Source organism: Mus caroli, unplaced genomic scaffold (assembly GCF_978045245.1).
Source record: "Mus caroli unplaced genomic scaffold, Mus_caroli_1 scaffold_6, whole genome shotgun sequence".
In the NCBI taxonomy this organism is placed as follows: Eukaryota; Metazoa; Chordata; class Mammalia; order Rodentia; family Muridae; genus Mus; species Mus caroli.
In genome coordinates, this window is record NW_028227261.1 from 132,566,161 (window position 1) to 132,587,258 (window position 21,098).

General features: G+C 42.1%; 1 pseudogene; it reads left to right on the top strand.

Annotated features, from left to right (window-relative positions):
• Positions 1–332: 332 nt before the first annotated feature.
• LOC147004398 (wee1-like protein kinase 2 pseudogene) lies at positions 333–20,454 on the top strand (annotated as a pseudogene).
• The last annotated feature ends 644 nt before the right edge of the window (positions 20,455–21,098 follow it).

Consider the following 21,098-nt stretch of genomic DNA (forward strand, 5'->3'; position numbering starts at 1 on the left):
AAATGTTAGCTAAACATTTCACGATAATGATCAAAGTGGTTTTTAAAATACCTGAAAACTGAATGCAGAGTTCTGTCACATGTAAGCAAACAAGTTACAGTGAAGGGACAACACAGTAGGGAAGCTAGAAAGAATTGACACTGAAAAAGCAAGCACCATGTCGGATGCTCTCAACAGAGTTTAAAGGCAGGCCTTATTACAATCACAAAAAGGAAAGCCATGTTGCCACGGGTGAAGTGATCTCTGAAGAACAAAGTCATAGAAGATGAATGCCAGCCATATCCACTCACTCATTAACTCATTGATGGATGAAAAAATGCATGGAAGGATACATGGGTGAATACATGGATGGATACATGGATGAATGCATGGGCAGATTCATAGATGAATGCATGGGCAGATACATGGGTGAATGCATGGGTAGATACATGGATGAATGCATGGGCAGATACATGGGTGAATGCATGGGCAGATACATGGGTGAATGCATGGGCAGATACATGGGTGAATGCATGGGCAGATACATGGATGAATGCATGGGCAGATACATGGGTGAATGCATGGATAGATACATGGATGAATGCATGGGCAGATACATGGGTGAATGTATGACCATATTCATGGGTGAATGCTTGACCATATTCATGGGTGAGTGCATGAACAGATGCATGAGTGAATGCATGAACAGATGCATGGGTGAATGCATTGGCAGATGGATGGGTGAACTTCTGAGTGGGAAACAAAATGAGAAATCGTGTTATCTACCAAGGCAGAAAATCAGGAAACATGTGGGATGTAAGAGACTCAGTCTCCACATCAGCAGAAGGGAGAAAGTTTCCCAGGCAGAAAGAGACTAGAGAGAGTCCAGTAAGAGCACAGTTCCTCTGACATCAGTGGGAGGAGAGGTCCTTGATCCTGTGGAGATTTGATGCCTCAGGGTAGGGGGATGCTGGAGTGAATGGGGGAGCATCCTCATAGAGGCAAAGGGGAGCAGGGAGAGGGCAGATGGGATGGAGAGTTGTGGAGGGGTAACCAGGAAGGGGAATATCATTTGAGATGTAAACAAATGGAATGATTAATTAAAAATTTAAATAATAAAATATTTATTTTAAATTTAAAGAAGAGAGCAGAGCTCCTAATGCTGGAAGAACTAAGCTAAGTTTAAGATTGCTGAAAGAAAATCTTATGCATAAGCAAATAATACAAAAACTAAAAAGAAAATAACCACAAATGTGTCTTTTTCTACAAGGTGAAAACAGTAAATGTGTCTTTAGTTCCCATTGAGTGACATTTTCTAGGAAGACATGAGCAAACTTTTCTTCATTCCAGATAGGACACCAACAGTGTACAAAAAAAAAAAAAAAAATGCTTCCATCTAAGTCCACCTTAGTGAATGAATGAGCTCATTAGGATTATAGACAGGAGCATGGGTGACTTTAAGGCAGCTGCATCATACAAAATCCTACCCTAGCATGGATGACAATTGGCAAAAAAACCTCTCTCTAAGGATCCTTGCACAGTTTGTAGACGTTCAGCCAACTACAGAGTCTCTCTCTGTGAGCACCCGACTCGCCAGCAAGAAAGACACCACAACAGGATCCTTCTGCACACGTTTATTGTGAGAGCTTGATTGCAGAGGCGAGCCCCAGAACTGGCGCTGCTTATATAGGCCTAGGAGAGGCGTGTCTACACCCGATTGGTTATGCTTTCAGTACCTCATTTGCATGCCTCGGGCCAGGCAGTGACTCGGCAAAAAACTCTACTGCACATGCGCACATTGGTTGTTTACCCAAACTTATGGGTGGTGGCCAGCGGTAGCCAACGCCATCTTGTAATGGCGTATGTGGCTTCCCACATCTCTCCCCATTGATTGTTACTGCTCATGTAGCCTTGGAGAGGGGACGTGTGAAACTCACCTTTTACCTAGGGCACAGTGTGAGGTCTTCTAGGGACTGTCCCCTACTTCAGTTATCAGAATTGGGACATGATATCAGGACTGGACTCACACCAAGAACCCATCTGGTACAAATCCTTAAACCCCTTAAATCTATGTCTGGAGGTAGAAGTAGACCTGGTTTGTTCAGGAAGACCTATCCTGCAGGAAAAGAAATATAACATAAAATAAGATAAACTAGAAACCAGACAGTTGGGAAGAAAACAGGTTTCTAATGATGCCACTTAAAAGGGAACTGAGCATAAACATCAAGTCCCAGGGACCATTGCAACAGTCATGTAGACACAGCCATTCCACAAATACCTTATGAAGGAGCAGTGTGAATGCCTGTGGAGTCCCAATTACACTGGCCCTACTAACATAGTAACACATGTTCATCTGGGCATCAGCCTTCCCTAACTTCCTCTCTGTGTTATAAGGCCTATCCTAGGCATCTGTCAAAAAGAGAGTTCCTAAAGGAACAGACATGAATGCCAAGACTGATCAGAGATTGCACAAAAATCTCCAAGGATTTCCGTTTCCAAACCCCAAGCATAGACCATTTTGCCCTAGCAATAGGTAGGGTGAAATATTGATGGTGATTTATATTGTTTCTGGTTTGTTTGTTTGTTTTCTGAGGTAGAGGCTTGCTATATATCCTAGGCTGGCCTCAAATTTGGGATGGATCCTTCTACCTCAGTCTTCTGAGGCTGGGGTTAGGGACAGGTCACCGAGAGACAAAGACTTATCATTAGGAAAATAAATTCCCTACTTGGGGACAAGAAGCCTGCCCACATGTGCATAGGGTACTTCCTTTTCTAGCTCAGGTCCACGCCTCTGATACCCTTATCCAGGTCCCCAGTAGCTGAGTCATGAGACTCAGTAGCCAGACAATGAGGAAGTCATGAGATGGTGCCCCAACATGCAAGAGGTTTGCTCATATGGAATGCAGCCCCTCTCCCAATCCGTCAGCTGTTTGTTTGAAAAGCCTTCCCCACATCAGTATTCTGAAGGGTCCCTCCAATGCTCGGTGGCATTGAGGTTGAGCGGTTGTTTTGGTTTTAGTCCATTCCGTATGCTTAGCCCCCAGCGTTGCCTGCAGCCGCTTGCACTTGCTTAAGAGGATCATTTGCTACTGATGTTGGCTCCAAGCATCCGCAAGATGAGATGGTGCTGCCTTTGCTTAGCAAATAAGCCCCGTCTCAAAGAAAGGAGACGAGCTGCCTTGCAAGCCAACGTTCCTAGAAAAGGCTTAAGAAGGAATGCTTGTTTTTCCAGAACCAGGGTCTGTGATAGCTCAGCCCACACTTGTGAGGCACGCTGCGGCAGCATCCTTACCCTCGAGGCAGTCTATAGAACTAAGAAAGTGAAAGATAGGCATCCCCGAAAGTCTGCCTCCTGACAGTTGAGGAAAACAAAAGACAGGAGACAGATCAAGTGTGGATGTTCTGACAGAAGAGAAAGGCCTTTCTTTAGTATCCACTCTACCCTGTGCCTTCCACACCTCCGCAATCTGCCTGCGGCCCCAGATACCCTCTCCTTCACCTGCTTTCTCCAAGTCACTTGAGCAGGCCGTTTGTCCAGTCACGTGAGTCTGGCAGCTCACAAACAGGGAGAACTCCAGCTCCATGGAATCTGGTGCTCTGGCCCTCACAAGCACGAGCACATGCGCATGTGTGCACACACATGCTCATATACAGATTCGCAAATTAAAATGTTTTAAAAAATCATATACTGGTCTCATAGAGAACCTAAATTCACCCCCCAAAATCCACATCAGACACCTCACAACTCCCTGTAACTCTAGATCCAGAGGATCCAAGGCATTCTTCTGGTCTCTTGGGGCAACTTCACTCATGTGCACATAACCCTACACAGACAAATATGCATGGACATAATTTTAAAACTAAAAATAATTTAAAAAAAAAATAGTGTCCATAAGAAGCTAGCAAGGTAGCTCAGTGATTAAGCGTTCTGTCTGCTCTTTCAAAGGACCTGGGCTTGATTCCCAGATTCCCTCAGGCTAGCTCACCAGCTGCATCTCCAGCTCCACAAGATCTAATACCTTCCTCTGGCCTCCTTGGTCACTGCATGCACATGTGAACTTAAATCCATGAAGACAAAACATTCACAAAAACTATACATATACACATACATACATACATACATACATACATACATACATACATACGTACATACATACATACATGTATGTATGTATGTAGGTTATAGTTTCTTATGTTGAAGCCTGGCAAGTCATGATGAAACAACTTTATTGTATTAGCCTGAATTTATACTCCTTCTTTATTCTACTCCTTCTCCTTCTATCCCCATCCCCATCTCTGAATCCCTTAAGAGAAAAAAGGTTTGGTGAACAAGACAGAGGAGCAAAAGGAGATAGACAGGGTTGGAGGTGAAGGCCCGCTAGGTCATTTTGGGTGCTGTTAAAGTCAGTTGTACCAACAGATTCTCCCAATGCCACTGTGGGAGAAGTTAGAGACCTCTTCTCTTTGCGCCTGTTTCTTCCACTGGGCAGTGAGAATGAGAAATCTATTTTCATGTCAGCTGAGGGAAATGCATTATGTGGAGGTTACACAAAGCCAAGAATGATGTGGACATACAATAGTGGGAGAAGTTTTCATTGTTTTGTCCCCTAGAGGATCAAGGTATCAGCAGTGTGTGTGCTACTGTTGCTTTTCTGTACCTGGCTACCATAAGTACCCCATGCTGCTCAGCACTACCGAATTTGGCATATGCAGAAGTTCACCAAGCCAGTCTGACCGTCTTCAAGTTTGGCTCCCAAAGAACAGGCAAAAGCCACGTGCTCTGATGAAGGCTGGACAGGGGACAAAGTGTGTTTTGTCATCAGAGAAAGCAGACCTTAAAACTCAACTGGAAATGAAACAGTAGTTCCTTTATAAGCCAGCCACAGGGGCAGAGGCCTGTATCCATTCTCCCAGAAGACAGATAGAGGAGGATCACAAGTTCAAGGCTTCATAGTGAGACTCTGTCTCAAAACAGTTTAAAGGCCTGGGACATAGCTCAGTGATATCGTGCTTGCCTTGCATACATAAAGCCCCAAGTTCAATCCTCGGGACAGAAAGTTCTCATAGAGTTCACAGGATCTCTTTCCATTTCATAACATTTCTAGTATTTGCAATTACCAGCTGGCTTCGGAGACCTGTGTTGTAATTTTAAGGACAGACTATCTCAATATTTCTTGACCCACCTGAAACCATGTAAGTGCCCAAGAAAATCCTGGACTCCATAAGATTGACAGACTAATTTTCTGAACCAAAGTAGTTTGCATAGGCTTTGGATAAGATCTGAAATCATGTTTCCTTGTCTAAGCTAGACCACGATAAAGGAAGGAGATACAGTATTAGTTTTCCATGGCATGGTTCACCTCAGTGTAAGACTGAAGGAAACCATTATCTGGTAAATGAGTGTAAAATCAAGACTTTCTGTACAACAGAGGCATCACTCCACAGTTCATAAAGTTCGAGAGTAACTGCTATAAAACAAAGACAACCAAGCGGGCTCAAATGCTATCATTGTAGACCCTAACTGCCATCTCCCAGATACTGATGGACAAGATGTGATAAAAGGAGATACTGTCTGTCTGAACAGGGGCTGGGGTTGGCTGGGGGCATTTCCCTCCTGTTACTGCCTGTCAATAGCTCTAACCATTAAGGAGGCCCAGCAATCTTGGGTGGAGACACAGAACTTTGCTTAGCTCCAATAAAGGCCAGTGATCTGAAGCTCCAATACTGAGTGAGCCATTTGAGCCCCAGTTCAGTCTGGACTCTTCCAGCTATCTCTGGCTGTACTTCCTTCATCCCTTCAATAAAATTCTTCTCCTCAACCATATCCTAGAGAGATAATGTCCTCATCTTTATTCCCCCAGATGGGCAGTGTTGTCTAGGGAGGTCTAGGAGCTCATACTAGAAGTGGCAGTAACCACCCAGAACATGGACTTCTCACTATATTTGCCTGGGAAATAAAAACCACAACATTTCAGGAAAATGAGATTAAGTAACAACGTTAAGTGAGGGGTCTTCTTTGGTGTGTTCAAGAATTTCTTATTTTTGTTGACAGTTTGGGGGTTCCTTAAACAAATTTCGGATAACAGAAACATCTGTTCACAATCTCAAAGTTGCTTCAAACTTTAGAAAGTTCCCTACTTCCTTCTGAGACTATCTGCGGGAGGCCGCCAAGGGAAATGGAATCCTAACACACTAGGATAAGATTGAATGAGAGGCTTAAAGAAACAAGACCCTGTTTGCTGTATGGATCAGCACCACCTCTGAATATCCCGGTCTCTCATGCCCTCCTTTCTGCAAGATTCTTCTAGGACAGGAGGTATCTGCATATAACACCTGAGACCTTGTTAAGGATGGAGATTGTCAGGCCTATAAGAATCTTATAAGAATCTACATTTTATCAGGATCACTGAGCAAGGATCTCCTCACACAAAAATGTCTGAGATTTCAGTTCCAGACAACAGCCTCCCCATTCCTAAATCTCTCACCGTTTATTAACACCCTGAAAGCTTTTCTTAGTGAGCTTATCACAATTTCAGTTCGCAAGTTTTTCCTGTCACAATTGGCCTCATCTCCCACAGTATGTGAAGCTGTATCTATGTAGGAAGATCTTACTTTTTTGCTTTTCTGTTTTATATTGTAGGGGCTTATCTAGATTTTATATTATATGGGCTTATCTAGGTTTCCTCCCATCCCCTTTTTCTTATAGCGGCTCACACCACATTCATGGTTGTTGGGCTCTGTAGCAGGTGCTACGGTTAAGAGGTCAGAATGCAGGACCCATCCTCCAGCAGATGCAATGTCCTGGGGCTAGTGTCTGTCTTTCCATTTGTCCCAACAGTGGACTTGCTGTTCCTTTTCCAAGAGCCAACAGCTGAGACAAGAGCTCTACCAAAAACAAAACATGATAATCTCATGGAGATTAAATTCCAGCTGTGTCACATGACAGAAAAGAAGGCAACTCTTCAAGGTTATTTGTTGAAGAGCCACTGTCTCCAGATTCACGAGAGGAAAGTCTTAACATTTGCAGTGAAGAACATTGGCTCCCTCAGAACTGAATAATCTTAGCAACCTCTCTGGCTTCAAATTAGCACTTTATCCATAGTTGTCAATAACCAAGGAAAGGACACAAGCCAAAACACACATCAGGTGTGGGGAGATTGCTCCATGGGAAATATTGCTTACTGTATAAGCGTGAGGGTGTGGGTTCGAATCCCAAGGACCCAGATAAAAAACCAGGCATGGTTAAGTGCACACCAGTAACACCAGCATAGGGAGAAGAAAGCAGAGACAGAAGTGCCACTCAGGCTTGCTGGTCACCATCCTAGCTATAGGGAGAGGCACTGTCTCAGGGAATGAAATGGAGTGATAAAATATGCCAGATGTCGTCCTCTGGCATGCACACAGGCCACACACACACACATATGCATACATCATACATAGACACATAAATACACACAAAGCACACATCACAATAAGATCAACCAAAATTAGGGGAGCAAATAAAGTAATTAGGGTATGTCTATATGAAATTTAATATTTTCATTTAAAATTATAATTATGAAAAATGGTGTTGTCATGGTAAATTCTCGTACTTTGTTCTTCCTAATTGAGCAATGCGAACACACAACTTGAGGCTTTCTGTGCCCACTTCCTTATCGATCATCAGGAACAACAGCATTGTGCTCATTAGCTTTAAGACATGTGGGTTGGTTTTATTTTCACTATCTCTGCAAAATCATAACTTAGGATGATTTCTAGTTAATTAGTAGTGTTTTTCCTTTGCCTCTTACCATATATAAAATGCATCTTAGAACCTACCATACTTTAGGCTTAACAGCAAGGTACGTTCTAACTCTAAGTTGTGCTGAGATGGACAATGAGCCCATTTATATGGTTAGCATATAATTGTAATAATAATAATAACAACAACAACAAAGGGATAATATAAGTGGATAAACTAAGAACTGTGGTACATAAAGACAGACAGCAATTAGCAATGTATAACTGTTATCAGATGAGGGTACTACTACATGCATGTGAACAACCTCTACCGGAATAATCACCTACATGCTAGGGTAGGCCAAATGGCACTAACAAACAAGCAATCCCAAAACACGCAAACACACTTCTCTCTTTCTTTTCATGTCTGCGCTTCATATACTGAAACCTTTTCCATCCACCAAAGCAGGGCTTTTAGCCCTGATTCCATATCACAAGGAAATCTTTACAAAATGCCAATACCTGGAATTCCACTTTCCTCCCTCTCAAATACACACACACACACCTACCTCGCATACACACACACACACACACACACACACACACACACACACACACACACACCTACCTCATTGGCTAGGATGCTGAGATGGGAATTTAAAAGCTCCCTAGATACTTGATCTATGCACCCATGTCAGACAGCCACTGCATTGACTTAGAAGATATTTGGTACTAAGTGCCATTCCAAGAATATAGCAGTGTGACTAGGGGTCTAGTCAGTGAGATCTGCATTCAAGTTCCTATTCCTCCTGTTGACAAGCTAAGTGACAACTGTTTAACAGCCCACAGCCTCTATGTCTACATTTGTATATTTGAAATAATGCCTAGTTTATAGGATTGTTTGGGGGATAATGAAATGTCAGCAAATCAACTAAGCACACATATCTAATACATAAGTTATTGTGGGTATTATTTTATGTCCCTTAAGGCGTGTACCCAGTGATATTCCTGTAGAAGTACCTAATAAATATTCATTGGTTTGAATTTGGAGACTATAGAAGGACCCTCCCATGAGACAGAAGGGCATAGAGATGGGAAATGAAAGGATGTCACAGAAGGGCCAAACTCATAATTCAACCTCAGCCTGTCTGTGCCTTCCACGGCCAGGACACAGTAGTGATGATATATACTCAGTCACAGGACAACATTCAACCCTACGACCAACAAGGAAAAGACTCTTCCAACAAGATACCTTCTTCAGCCTCCTAGGTAAGTAAATTGTCAACTGATTAGCATCTAATAATTTGGTAAGCAGTATGGTATGAAGGATCTTTAGGAACAACGGGTGTTAAAACAATAAGATGTATTTTGTTCTACCAGATGCAGTGTAAAAGCCTTCCTTTCTCTGGGAATAAACCATGACCTCAAAAGCTGAGCATACAAAGAGGCACCATCTCCACTCATCTCTGGGCTGGGAGGCCACCATCCCACACTTGCCACGCTCCAGTGATAAGCTGTGCTAACAAGAATGTGTGGGGAAATGAGACCCAGGTCCCATCCCTCCCATCAGGAGCAAATTTTTATTTCTTGACTAAATGGAAGCTCTCTGGAAGCAAAGCAAAATGATTTTTTAAAGGAAACAAAACCAGATTGGAAATCATTTGCTGCCCTCTTGTGGTAGCTAGGGTCCTATCCTGATGCTTTTCAGAAGATGTGTACTAAGAGAGTCCAAATGTGCTGTCCACTGCTGCGAAGAACCAGAAAACAGTGCCTCCTGCTGCTCACATTCACACCACTGGCTCTTGGAATCAGGCTAGTTCTGTCTAAGTTAGAAGCAGCCCAAGAACATCTACACTGTACCCTTAGCCTCAGGAAGACAGAAGGGAAGAGGAAAGACAAAATCTGGTCTTAGTTTCTTTCACTTTCCTAGAGCACCAACCCGGGTTTGGACTCCCTGCCTAACTCACCTAACAAGCTCTGGTGGAAGAAAGGAGAAAGACTGTTCCTTGGGGTACTTCTTTCCGGGGAGCGGGGCGGGGGGGGAGGGGGGGTACGGAGGATAGGGGGTGGAGCCATAATGAAATCTTGGACCAGATCAACTGTGAAACCAACCTGGGCTCCAAGGAATAGTGGGGAGGCAGGTCTAAGCTGGGATGCTCCCTTTCTGCTACAACCCAAGTCCGGTTCTCAAGAGGATAGAGCTGTGAGGAGCTCTGAGAATTGGTTTTGTCTTTAGGAATGTCGAAAAAGATCCTCCTGGACTTGGAATATATCCAAGGTGCAAGTCACGGCCCCTCGAGAGATCAGCCTGTGCTAATGAAAGATTTAAGATTCCCCTGTTAGCTCCCACATCATCTGCAACTTAACTAGTGACAGGCAAATGAACGCGAACAGATATTTTTAAGTTATTACATTCTTAAAATGTAAATGAAATGTCAGAAATCTCACAAAAATGCAACCACATATGTGAATAATCTAAGGGAAGAGAAGACCCTTCATAAAACAGTATCTTATTTACTATTGCTTTGTATTGATATATCAAAATATATGCGGGGCACAGGGGCTCTTAACATAGCATCCTCTCTGATCCCACTAGTACGTTCACAACAGAAAAGACTGCTTCCACGACCATTTGATTCTAAATCTACTGAATGTAAAATTTGACTGATTTATTTTTTTAACTTGGTTAAACTATGCTGGCATTGCATAGGAATGGCTTCATATTAATAATTCTTCTAATGGAGAATTCATGAAAGTCACACCTGATCGTATCTGTCACTACCAGGACATTCATCTAGCCCTTGTATTCTAAAATGTCATTGTTCAATATGGAAGCCACTAGCCATGTTTATCTTTTTTCATTTGTATTTCAAAATGCCTCCCTTGCTGGAGTTACATTTTAAGTATTCAGGAGGCATGTGTGGCTACTGTATTGGACAATACATCTTGAGAGAGTATTGTCTACATAGTAATACTCCAGAAAAAGATCAACATTAGAAATTCAAAATATGATTTCAATAAAATGCACATCACTTTCATACCAGTACAATGTTGAAAAATGGTAGATTGAACCATAAGTCAAGGTCCATCTGCATATGGGTAATATATGTTCTCTTATAAACAAATAGTTGTTTATTTTATATAAACTATTCAGTACTTGTCCTGTGGGATTCTTTTCCCCTAAAGAGTCACGTGCTAGAAGCTTAGTCCCCAAGTAAAATGGTATTTAGGTAGAACCTTCAAGCAGTGGGTATGAGTGAAAGGGGACCAGGTCATGGGGCTTCGCCTCCATGATGGATTAATAAGAGAATGGGTTGAGATTCTCCTTGTGTAAATGTGAGGCCACCCAGCATAGTTGGCTGGCCCTATGGATGGCTGCTCCTCTTTATGTTTTTCTGCCATGTTGCTAGACAGCTAGGAGGTCTTCACTAGAGAGAGTTTCAGCATCCGACTATTGAGTTTCCAACTAATCCCAACAGCCACTAGATTCAAGAGATAAAGATCCTTATAAGTTACCTAGCATTTGTTATTATGCTACAGCAACACAAAATAAGCTAATAAAAGTTACTGTTCTTCATAAACATGCATTTAATTGAAAAATGTTTTCTTAGATGTTAATAGTACTTTATAAAATTGGAGGATGATTATTTGTAAAAATAATAATAATTAATAATAATAATAAAGGTCACCTTTGATCTTATGATCCTGCAGAAGAATCCTAAGAAAGGAGATGGAGAAGAAAGAAAATAACTGGGGAACAGGGAACCTGGAGTCAAATCTTAGCCCAAATCAATAAAGCTCTTAGCTTTTTTTTTTTTTTTAAGTAAATGGAAAACACTGGCAGTCATGTATCCCTAGAAAATACCATTCTTCCTAAACCTTTGTGAGATACAATCAAGTCCTTCCAAGCAAGTCTAGGGCTTATAATCCAATGAATCTTAACTAATCCAGATGGAGTATGCTCTATTCCACTCTGCCGCACATGATTGTGTCTCAGATAGCATTATAGCACTGTAGATATTGAATTGTCACAAAAATAATTTTACTCACTGATCAGACTCAGCTGCTTACCAGCAGGAAGCTGTCAGTGCAGGTGAAGCACAGGAACAAGGGGAGATGCAGGAGCAAGGGTACTGTAGTAGCACCCAGAACACTGGGATATCATACAATACCAGGAATATTTAAAGGGGGACTTTTATTTTCCTAAGACCCAGCCTCATAGTATTGGACACACTGTCCTCAAGCTCCTGATGATGCTACATGAGCCCCCCAAGCACAGGGGATGATAGGCAGGTGTCAAAATAGTCAAATTTTATGGAAATACTGCATGGCCTATATGACTGTTGTGATTGTAGAATCAGATAAGAGATGTTCAGAGGATCTGGTTTCTTGGCGTGAAGAAACATGGAGATTTCAGATGGGCCTCATCCTCACAAACCAACACCATAAATGTACACAGTGAGAAGCGGACCAAACCCAGAGCAGTCTAAGCCAACACCATGACCACACGTGGCGAGAAGCAGCAAGTGAATCAAAACCCACATCAGGATAGGGACCGAGATTTATAGTCTGTGTGACCAAGTCTGCCATCATTCTACAGGGATTTCCCTGACTACAGAGCATGAAGATGACGGCTCGGAAGTAATGAGAGGCATGTAAATCACATGGCCTGAGGTGCTGTTAACAGAACAAGACTGTGAGTGAGGAGGGCAGGGAAGGCGGAAGAGAACCTGAATGTTTCATCAAATGTTAAAAACAAAAACAAACAAGCACAGGCAGGTGTGAGAAGTGTCCATGCCTAAAAGCTTAACTCTAGGAAGGCAGAAGCAGGAGGATCTTCAGAGGAATCCAGTCCAGCTTCTACATAGTTAGTCAGTCTCAGGGCTATATAATAAGACCTTGTCTAAAATGTCTTAAAAAGAAAAGAAAGAAACCCACATGGAGGCCTTGATTATGGATCCAGCGGACAGTAGTTGGGTCAATGAAAACAGCAGCTGCCTCTGAAAATTCACCAACAATATTGTAATAGACATGAGCCAGAAATGGGCTATTCTCCTGGTACCATTCTCAAACAGTCTATGCTGGGTTATTTGGAAATCCCTTCTACATAGAGTGGATGGATGAACAACAGAGACGCCATCCAGTCTCTTTCAACACTAAGATGAAGAGTGGTGGTGTCCTGGCTTCTATCATCTGCAGGACTTGAGTTTAGTTCTAGTTGCTCTAATTTGGTTCTGTTGCTATGATAAGCACCATGACCAAGCAACCTGGGGGCGGGAGGAGGAAGGCTGTATTTCATCTTATACTTACAGTAAGTTCTAGAAGGAAGGCATGTTAGGTACTTGAGAAAGACCACAGGAGAACAAAAGAACACTGCTTACCAGCTTGATCTCCATGTCTTGCTCAACCTGCTCAACTGGGCCAGGAACACCTGCCCAAGGATGGACCACCGACAGTAGATTGAACCCTCTCACATCAATCATTAATTAAGAAAATGGCATGCTAGTGTAAAAGGGGGAAATCTCATGAGACCTCAACCCTACACAAATAACCACAGGCAACAAAAGAATTCAAAGAGAGGGAGAAATAGTCTTCCTCAAGGAAGAATATACCAATTTGTTGGCTCATATCAAATGGCCATCCCTGAAAACATACATACAAGTAACATTACACAGATAGAGCAGATTGTATTTATATATTTAGTATATGCATATTCATATGCACATGTATATGTACTAAAAATTAAAGAAAAAAGAGGATGTGAATTTGAAAGAGACAAGGGGTAAGGTACATGAGAGGGTTTGAAGAGAAGAAAGAGAAGAGGAGCATGATATAATCACAAAAAAATTAAATTAAAAAAACAAACAAGCCTTTTAAGATTATATAAGTATACATATATATCATTTTATATATTATTTATATATAATATATTTATTACATATTTGTACATATACATGTATTTGTATACATACATGTAATTTTCTGTCATGTAACAACACAAAATTTTAAAATTATAGTAATAACCCAGAGAATTGGATGAAATACAAGGACACGGAGAAGCTCAGCCTTTCTCCGGCCTTCCTGGCCTGCTTCAAAGTACCTCCCAAACTCCTTAATAAATCTCAATAGCACTAATGCAAGCCGGGTGGTTAAAACCATAGTTTTAACTACCAATTCAATTTTAGTAGTAGTAGTAGTCGTAGTAGTCAAGTTTCATTTTATCCAAACAAGGATTTCCCTGATTGTACATGTCGCTTTTATTTCCTCAGATGAAGTGATGACATGAGAGCCATACCCAAGCTTTGTGAATACAGCTTGGGCTGAGCCCAGAGCACTTCCTTCTCTTCTCTAACTATCCCTAGTCCTAGGTCTGGAAGCTTCTAGCCTTCATATAATCTAATCTTCCCAGCTGGTGGATTCAACGTGGTTTCTCTCAGCTTCTGACTGAATTGCTCTGCCTGGCCTCCTACTAGCTTTGGCAGTCTGTTCTAAACTTCTGGCTCCTTCTCATTCTCTGGCTCATTCTGTCTTTGCCTGTGTCTAGCTTGTTTTCTCTGCCCCCCATCATTGTAAAATATCAGGTTAAAATTGCCACATACACACCTTTCTCTCTGCACTTCTCTCTTAGGTCACATCTCTGTGCTCGTGAGAGTTGGGAATATCCTATCTCTGACTCATTCTGTCAAATCTTTCTCTGATTTGTCACTTTGCCTGCCCCTCAATTAAGATGCCACTTTCAAACACGGCTGCTTCCTTCTACAAACTAACCTTACCTTTATTGTTAGGGATTAAAGGTATGCACTAGGGGTATGTCTGTATTCCAGCCAGAGCATTCTGTAATTCAGGGTGTGTCTACATTCTATCATATAGACCTAGAAGGTCTTTGGATGTGATCACTTGACAGAGCAGACATGTTGCTGGATTAAAATTTCTCTCCACCTGAGGCTTGTTGCATTTCCCCCTTTTATATCCATCACATATTGAAGATCTCCAGCAGCACCTAAATTTCCCACTTAATGCTGAGTTCCCTGCTTGCTATGCAGAAGACTCTGCAGCACCGGTCGTCACGAATGAGCTACAACAGCATTGCAACAAGCACTCCATAAACAGCTCCTGACTCTCAGGTGGCGTCACACGCAACTTAAGCTAAATGGATGAATTTCTAGCAGGGATAATGTAGTTCATGTTGACATTATTCACAGCTTTCCCAGGAAGACAAGCATTAATCAGACAACACTCATGAAGATTTCTGTGTATAAATATTTGGGTGTCTGGCTAAATAGTGCCCTAACCTTTAAAAGCATATAGACCGTATGCTTTAAGTAGGATCATCAGTATAAAGGGTAATTTAGGACAAATAAAAGGAAGAATTTCTTTGCCCAAGAGTCTGGGTGCAAGTGGAACCCATCATTTCAAAAGTTTGAACAGAACAGAACTAAAAATAATCTCAACAACAAGTCATGAGCCACCAGGTTCTATGGTTTTGTTTTGTTTTTTTAATCACTCAAGCAGTGAGAATTGATAGCATAGTCTGCACAAGCTACATGGGGTGCTAAGTAAGAAGGATCAGTTGAGCTGGAAAGTATGAGACAGGCTAGGCTACATAGTGAGACTCTGCCACAGTCCCATCTCCCTGAAAATCACTCAATCATGGCTTCTTTCCCTTATTTTCTAACTGTCCTTACCTTCAACAAATACTGATACCACACACACACACACACAAACACACACACACAGGCACATGCACACACATATCTAGCAAGGGAGTAGTTTGTTTTAATTCAGAAACTCCATTACCTTTTTCTGGAAATGTAAAATTTATACAGTGAGATGTAGTACATATACTACTGGGAATGGGTAGAAAGTGTGCAGGCATAGGCTAGGTAATATCTAAACACATGGACCGTGTTTGCTTCAGAAGTTAAGATGGAACCTTGGGGCAGGAAAATTCCTTGGAAGAGGATGAACTAGGTGAGCACAGATATGAAGACAGAATGGAAACCCTGAGCTGAGACATTAAGGCAACAAGGAGGCTGAAGCAAACTTTAGCAGTAGGTTATCTAGAAGGAGAACAAAACCCATGGGAAGAGAGTTCCCATGGGACACACAGAGAATGAAAACTTTAAGACTTTGGTATTAGGTTTGACAAGAAGGCTATGGATTTAAGTCTACTGTTAAAATGTCGAGGAGCCAGCAAATGAGCCAACAGGAAGGGCTATGACTATAGGTCAGTGGGCCCCAAGCTTAGAACAGCAATGAAAACAGAAAAGAGGGAGCAGATATTGGGACACACCGCCCTCCCCCCAGGGACATGCTGCTCAGCAATCTTCCTTTGCCTGTGGCACAAGGGGCCTCACATACCTAGGCAAGCACTCCACCATGAACTTCATCCACAGCCTTTTGATTTAACTTTTTGAGTTTTTTAGATAGGGTCTTGCTAAGTTGCCCAAGAAGCCCTGAACAGCAATCCTCCTGCCTCCACTTCCAAATAGCTGGGATTACACACCTGAATTACCAGGCTCTGTGTGTGTGTGTGTGTGTGTGTGTGTGTGTGTGTGTGTGTGTGTTGCACATGGATGTGACCACATATATACACAAGTGGATGCAGAAGCCAGATGCCAATGTCAGATGTTGGAAATATCAGAACTCTTTCTCAACCACTCTCCACTTTATTTTCTGGAGCAGGCTATCTCCTTGAACCTGATTCAGTGACTCCAGCTAGCCAGCTTGCTAAAGAATCTCAGAGTACTCTGAATCTCACATCAGAGACAAAGTCTGGCTGCAGTAACCAGTTACTTAGATTAATGGGAAATTTTCATTCTATTACCTAGCAATGGTAAAGAAAACAAAAGGTGCCGTGAGAAGAAAGAGAGACGTGGGGCTGGTGGAGCAGAGCCTTGTTGCCTCCCACACTGAGCCTGGAAAGAACCAGTGCCAAAGTCCTACCCACTTAGAGGAGACTGTCAGGCCTGCCCAGAAAGTATTGGTTCCTTTTTACATGCTATGTTTTATTAGATGTAAAAGGGGTACTGTGACCTCAGCCTTAACTGAGAACCACAGATTGAAGGTGCCAGCTAAGCCCACTCCCATCAACGAAGCCATAAAACTCGAGTTTGGTGAAAAGTCAATATTGTTGTTATGTCTTGTTTTAACATAAAGATAGATAAAAAATCAATCACACCATCATTATTTGGGGAAAAGAAAATATTACTCTTTAATGACATCATTCTCTCAAATTTTTCAAATAAATGTTTCACCACTCTGCAGTTCTAAGTGGCATCATATGAGAGACAGACGCTCCCAGAGAGAAGTTTAGAAGAGTGGTAGAATCCAAGCCAGGAGCAACTGCATCTCAGAGCAGCCAGCCCGCAGGCACAACTTCTTGTTTTATAAAAGATATAAATTTCCAGAAGTAGGGAGTCTTCAAGGGAACTGTGAAGGTGCCCCCATCCTTACACATCTGTAAATATCTACAGTCTTCAAAACGATTCTTCTATTTTAATTTGAGAACAATCAAGAGGTGTGACTAAAAGCTGGGGTAGTCAGGGCATGCACAGGATAGCACATGTAAAGCAGGACAGGAAACTGAGAGAACAAAGAAAGATGCTCTTCTTTAGATGGAGACCGAAGCACAGCAGATGAGGGCTGGTCAAGTTAACCATTTGATTAGATGTATAACTGGTTAATAATAATAGAACAGCAACCATTTTGAAGAAGTAGAGATTTCATTCTTCAGCTTTCAGCTCTTCATTGTCTAAGAGTAAACATAGCACACACTTAATGAGGCTTTCCTGGTACACCATCCAACTTCGGAGGGAAAAACAAACCCCAAGAGCTGCTGTATGGCTGCACATATTATGCCTGTTTGTGAGATACTCGTTACATACAGGCGAGAGCATAGGAAAGAGGACCCAAACCAACATCACATTACTATGAATTGGAATTCATCTTATAGGAAAAATAAGGAGAGGGGAAAATAAGAGAGGGCTCATTATCTCCTACTACCGGGGAATTTCTCCCTCTGTCTCTGTATGCAGAGGTTAAAGGATATCCTCTTGTGACTAGAGGATATCCACTTAAGCGACTGGAGAGTCTCTAACCTCACTCTGTTTCCTATAGCCAAGAGTCAATAGCTAAGAGCAAATTACTTCTAACGGTGTTTAACACTGCTTACGATTTGTGTGTGTGGGGGGGGGGGGTATGGTATGGTATGGTATGGTATGGTATGGTATGGTATGGTATGGTATGGTATGGTGGGGGCTCTGAGACCCAGCACACATGTGGAGATCAGAAACCAACCTTTGGTAGCCAGCTCTTTCTGTCTGTCATGGTGTCTGAGTGGTTTATACAGTGAGTGCTTTCATTCACACCACCAGCCCAGTAATGAAGTTATAAGAAATCTATAACATTTCAATGTGTATAGCTTTGACCAAGTGATACAAAGAAATATCTGGGTGTCCCTGTGTTTTTAGTAATATGAAATTAAGATACCTAACACTGAAGATGCCAACAAGTGACTTTATTGGGCAGCAGAAGCATTCAACAGTGAAGATGGTTCCACCAAGGGGCAGGATTTGGAATTCATACCCATGCTATGTGTGTTTCAAGGAAGCAGGAGCTATTTGAATTGTGGGGCTATAATTCCAACAAGGGATGCTGAAGACTGCATAAACCACCTGAGCCTACAAAAATTACTATCCTGCATTTCAGGCACCTGTGGTTTGTTTTATGAGTAATTTACTGACTCCCTTTGCACAGTGTGTTGTGTCACACTTCAAACTTTGGATATTTCTTTGCAATTCGATTTGTCTTTTACCTGAGAATCTGTCCATTTCTGTAGTAAACCTTCATTGAGCACTTACTATGTGTGTCATGCTGCGGGGAGAAGTGGATTGTGTGGTCCTGTTTGGACCCCCAGCTGCTGTGGGCTTTAAAGCCTTTATATTATCTAGCACAGAAATCAAACACCCTAGAGCCAGCAAGGATGCCCTGCCTAGAAAATAAGTACCTATTGACATCTAAAATGAAAGCAAATGTTTATTCTGGCCAGAGCCACAAGCATTTCACGATGAACTTCTCAGAGAATTTCATCCTCGGGTCTCTGTCTAGCTTCCCAGGACTCTACTTGCAGGAAAGAAAGCTGATGTGCAGTGACTTGGGGATGCTCCTTTAAGGGAGCTTCTTCAAGGAAACATGTAGATGATATTAAAGCATAAGGTATGCACACAAGTATTCCATACCACTGACATCCAGGCAACTAGAATGCCATTGGTAAAACCAGGTTCTTGCCTTCTGAAGACACACTCCATATCTATTTTAAGATGCATTGTTACATCCTTCATCCCTTCCTTACAAACATCGTTTAGTGTAAGGTGTTGGTTATGGAGAATCCTTGAGAGTATACAGCAGAATCATACACATATTTAGGATTCAGATCAAAGGGTGTTGGTTGGTAGAAGAAAGGGTGGGCTAAAGTTGTGAGAGATGCTGAAGTTTGTTTGTTTGTTTGTTTGTTTTTTCCTCCTTACTTTTGAGAATTCAGTGTTCCTTTCTCTGAGACCTCCTTGCCCACACCATAAGGCCCTTCACTGAGATGGAGACGCAAACCAGGGGCTGAATACAAAATTAAATGTCTTCTTTGATGAAGAAGAGACAGATCAAAGGGCAGAAGACAGCAGAGAGACCTTGAGGCCAAGATGTATGAGTTATGAGGATGAGGACTTAGGGGCTACTGAGACTGCTTAGAGATGAACTTGTTGCCTCTCAGGGTAGAGACAAGGGAAGCCCAGATGCTGTGCTTTGGATTCCAGTTTCAGACTCTCCCAAGAGAGCTAGGCGGGTCCAATGGCAACTCCTCTACTCCCAAAAGTTTGCTGAGCCAGCCAGAGATTTCTTCAGAAAAGTTCTCTGCCCAAAGCTATAAACACCGATAAGGGGACCTCTTTGTCATTAGTCAATATCAATCCATTTATTTGAGAGCCCTATAGAAAATTATTCCTTCAAGCGAAGGGCAAGAGGAAAACTGGAAGCTATCCTGAGGGAATTGTAGAAGGGGAAGACAAATCAGAACGTGCTAGTTTCTACAGGAAACTAATATGACTTCCTACTGTGTATAAGAATTTGTGGAAGTAGAAGAAATTGGGGCTGGGGAATTTGATATAATCTATAAGTGCATTATGAGACTGGATGGATGTGTTTATTCAATAAAGTGCTCTACAAAACCCTTTTCAGGGTTATCAAATCAGAAATTGGATTTGCACAACATTAATGCTCATGTGGTAACTAGTAGCCATCACCTCCATGTGGTACCTTACTATCTTTCCAATGCAGACACTGATCATGTGATCACTCAAAATGAATACACTAATTGTGGGAACTTGTAAGCTGCTATATTTGAAAAAGCTAATGCTACACCTGGCAATCACTTCCATGAGTCCAAACTCTAGGGCATCCTTCTGCAGATTCCCTGAGGCTTAAGGTCATCCACAGCTCTGTCAGGGTACACCTGGACATCAAACCCAGTAACATCTTTATTTGTCATGAGATGCAAAGTGAGCCTCCTGGAAGCCTGGAATGTTGAAAATAAAGCTAGCTGATTAACTTCTCTCTGCTGGTGTGATATAGAAAATTGGTGACCTGGATCATGTGACATCAACTAGCAAAGTAAAAGAAGGATATTTCCTTTGCTTCCAGGTTAATGAGATCTTGGAAGAGAATGGCCAACACCTTTCCAAAGCTTCTATGGCTTGTGGCTAACAACTGCAGTGTCTTGAGGAAGTGTCATTGCACACTAATGGTGATGTGTGGCATCATATCCACAGGAGAGGCTTAACTGACATCCCTCAGGGGCTCCCAGATGACTTTTACAGTCTACTCAGGCGAACTGAGAAAAGGTCAGCAGGCCCCTTAGAGAGACATCCACCACAGTGGTCCTGGAACCTGGAGAGCCTACAGAGAGTGAAATAGCACAAGACATCTAGTGGGAGGGAAGTGTACAAAGTGTTCAAGCTTTACCAGTGGGGAATCTGCCTTTGAAGAACTCATTTCCCACTGGGAAGGGTTTTTGCCATACAGCCTTCAGAAACGTCTTATGGATGGAGAAATGACCAGGTTGAATGCCCAAAAATTTCAAAAGCAATCCTGATTCAGCTTCTCTTGACAAAATCACAAAGCTTCTAGCAATTGTTTCACAAATAATAATTGCTAAGCACTTCTTGACCTTGTTGTAATATGTCTAGTGCCACCTATTGAGAACTTCCGGTGACTAATGACCAATGTCTTATCTGATATTGTATTATTAAATAAAAGACTATTATTATATGAAATGATTTGAAATAAGGATATGGCTATTCCTGAGCTGCATATTAACTTGTGAAACAAAATGAACAGAGGCCAAGGAG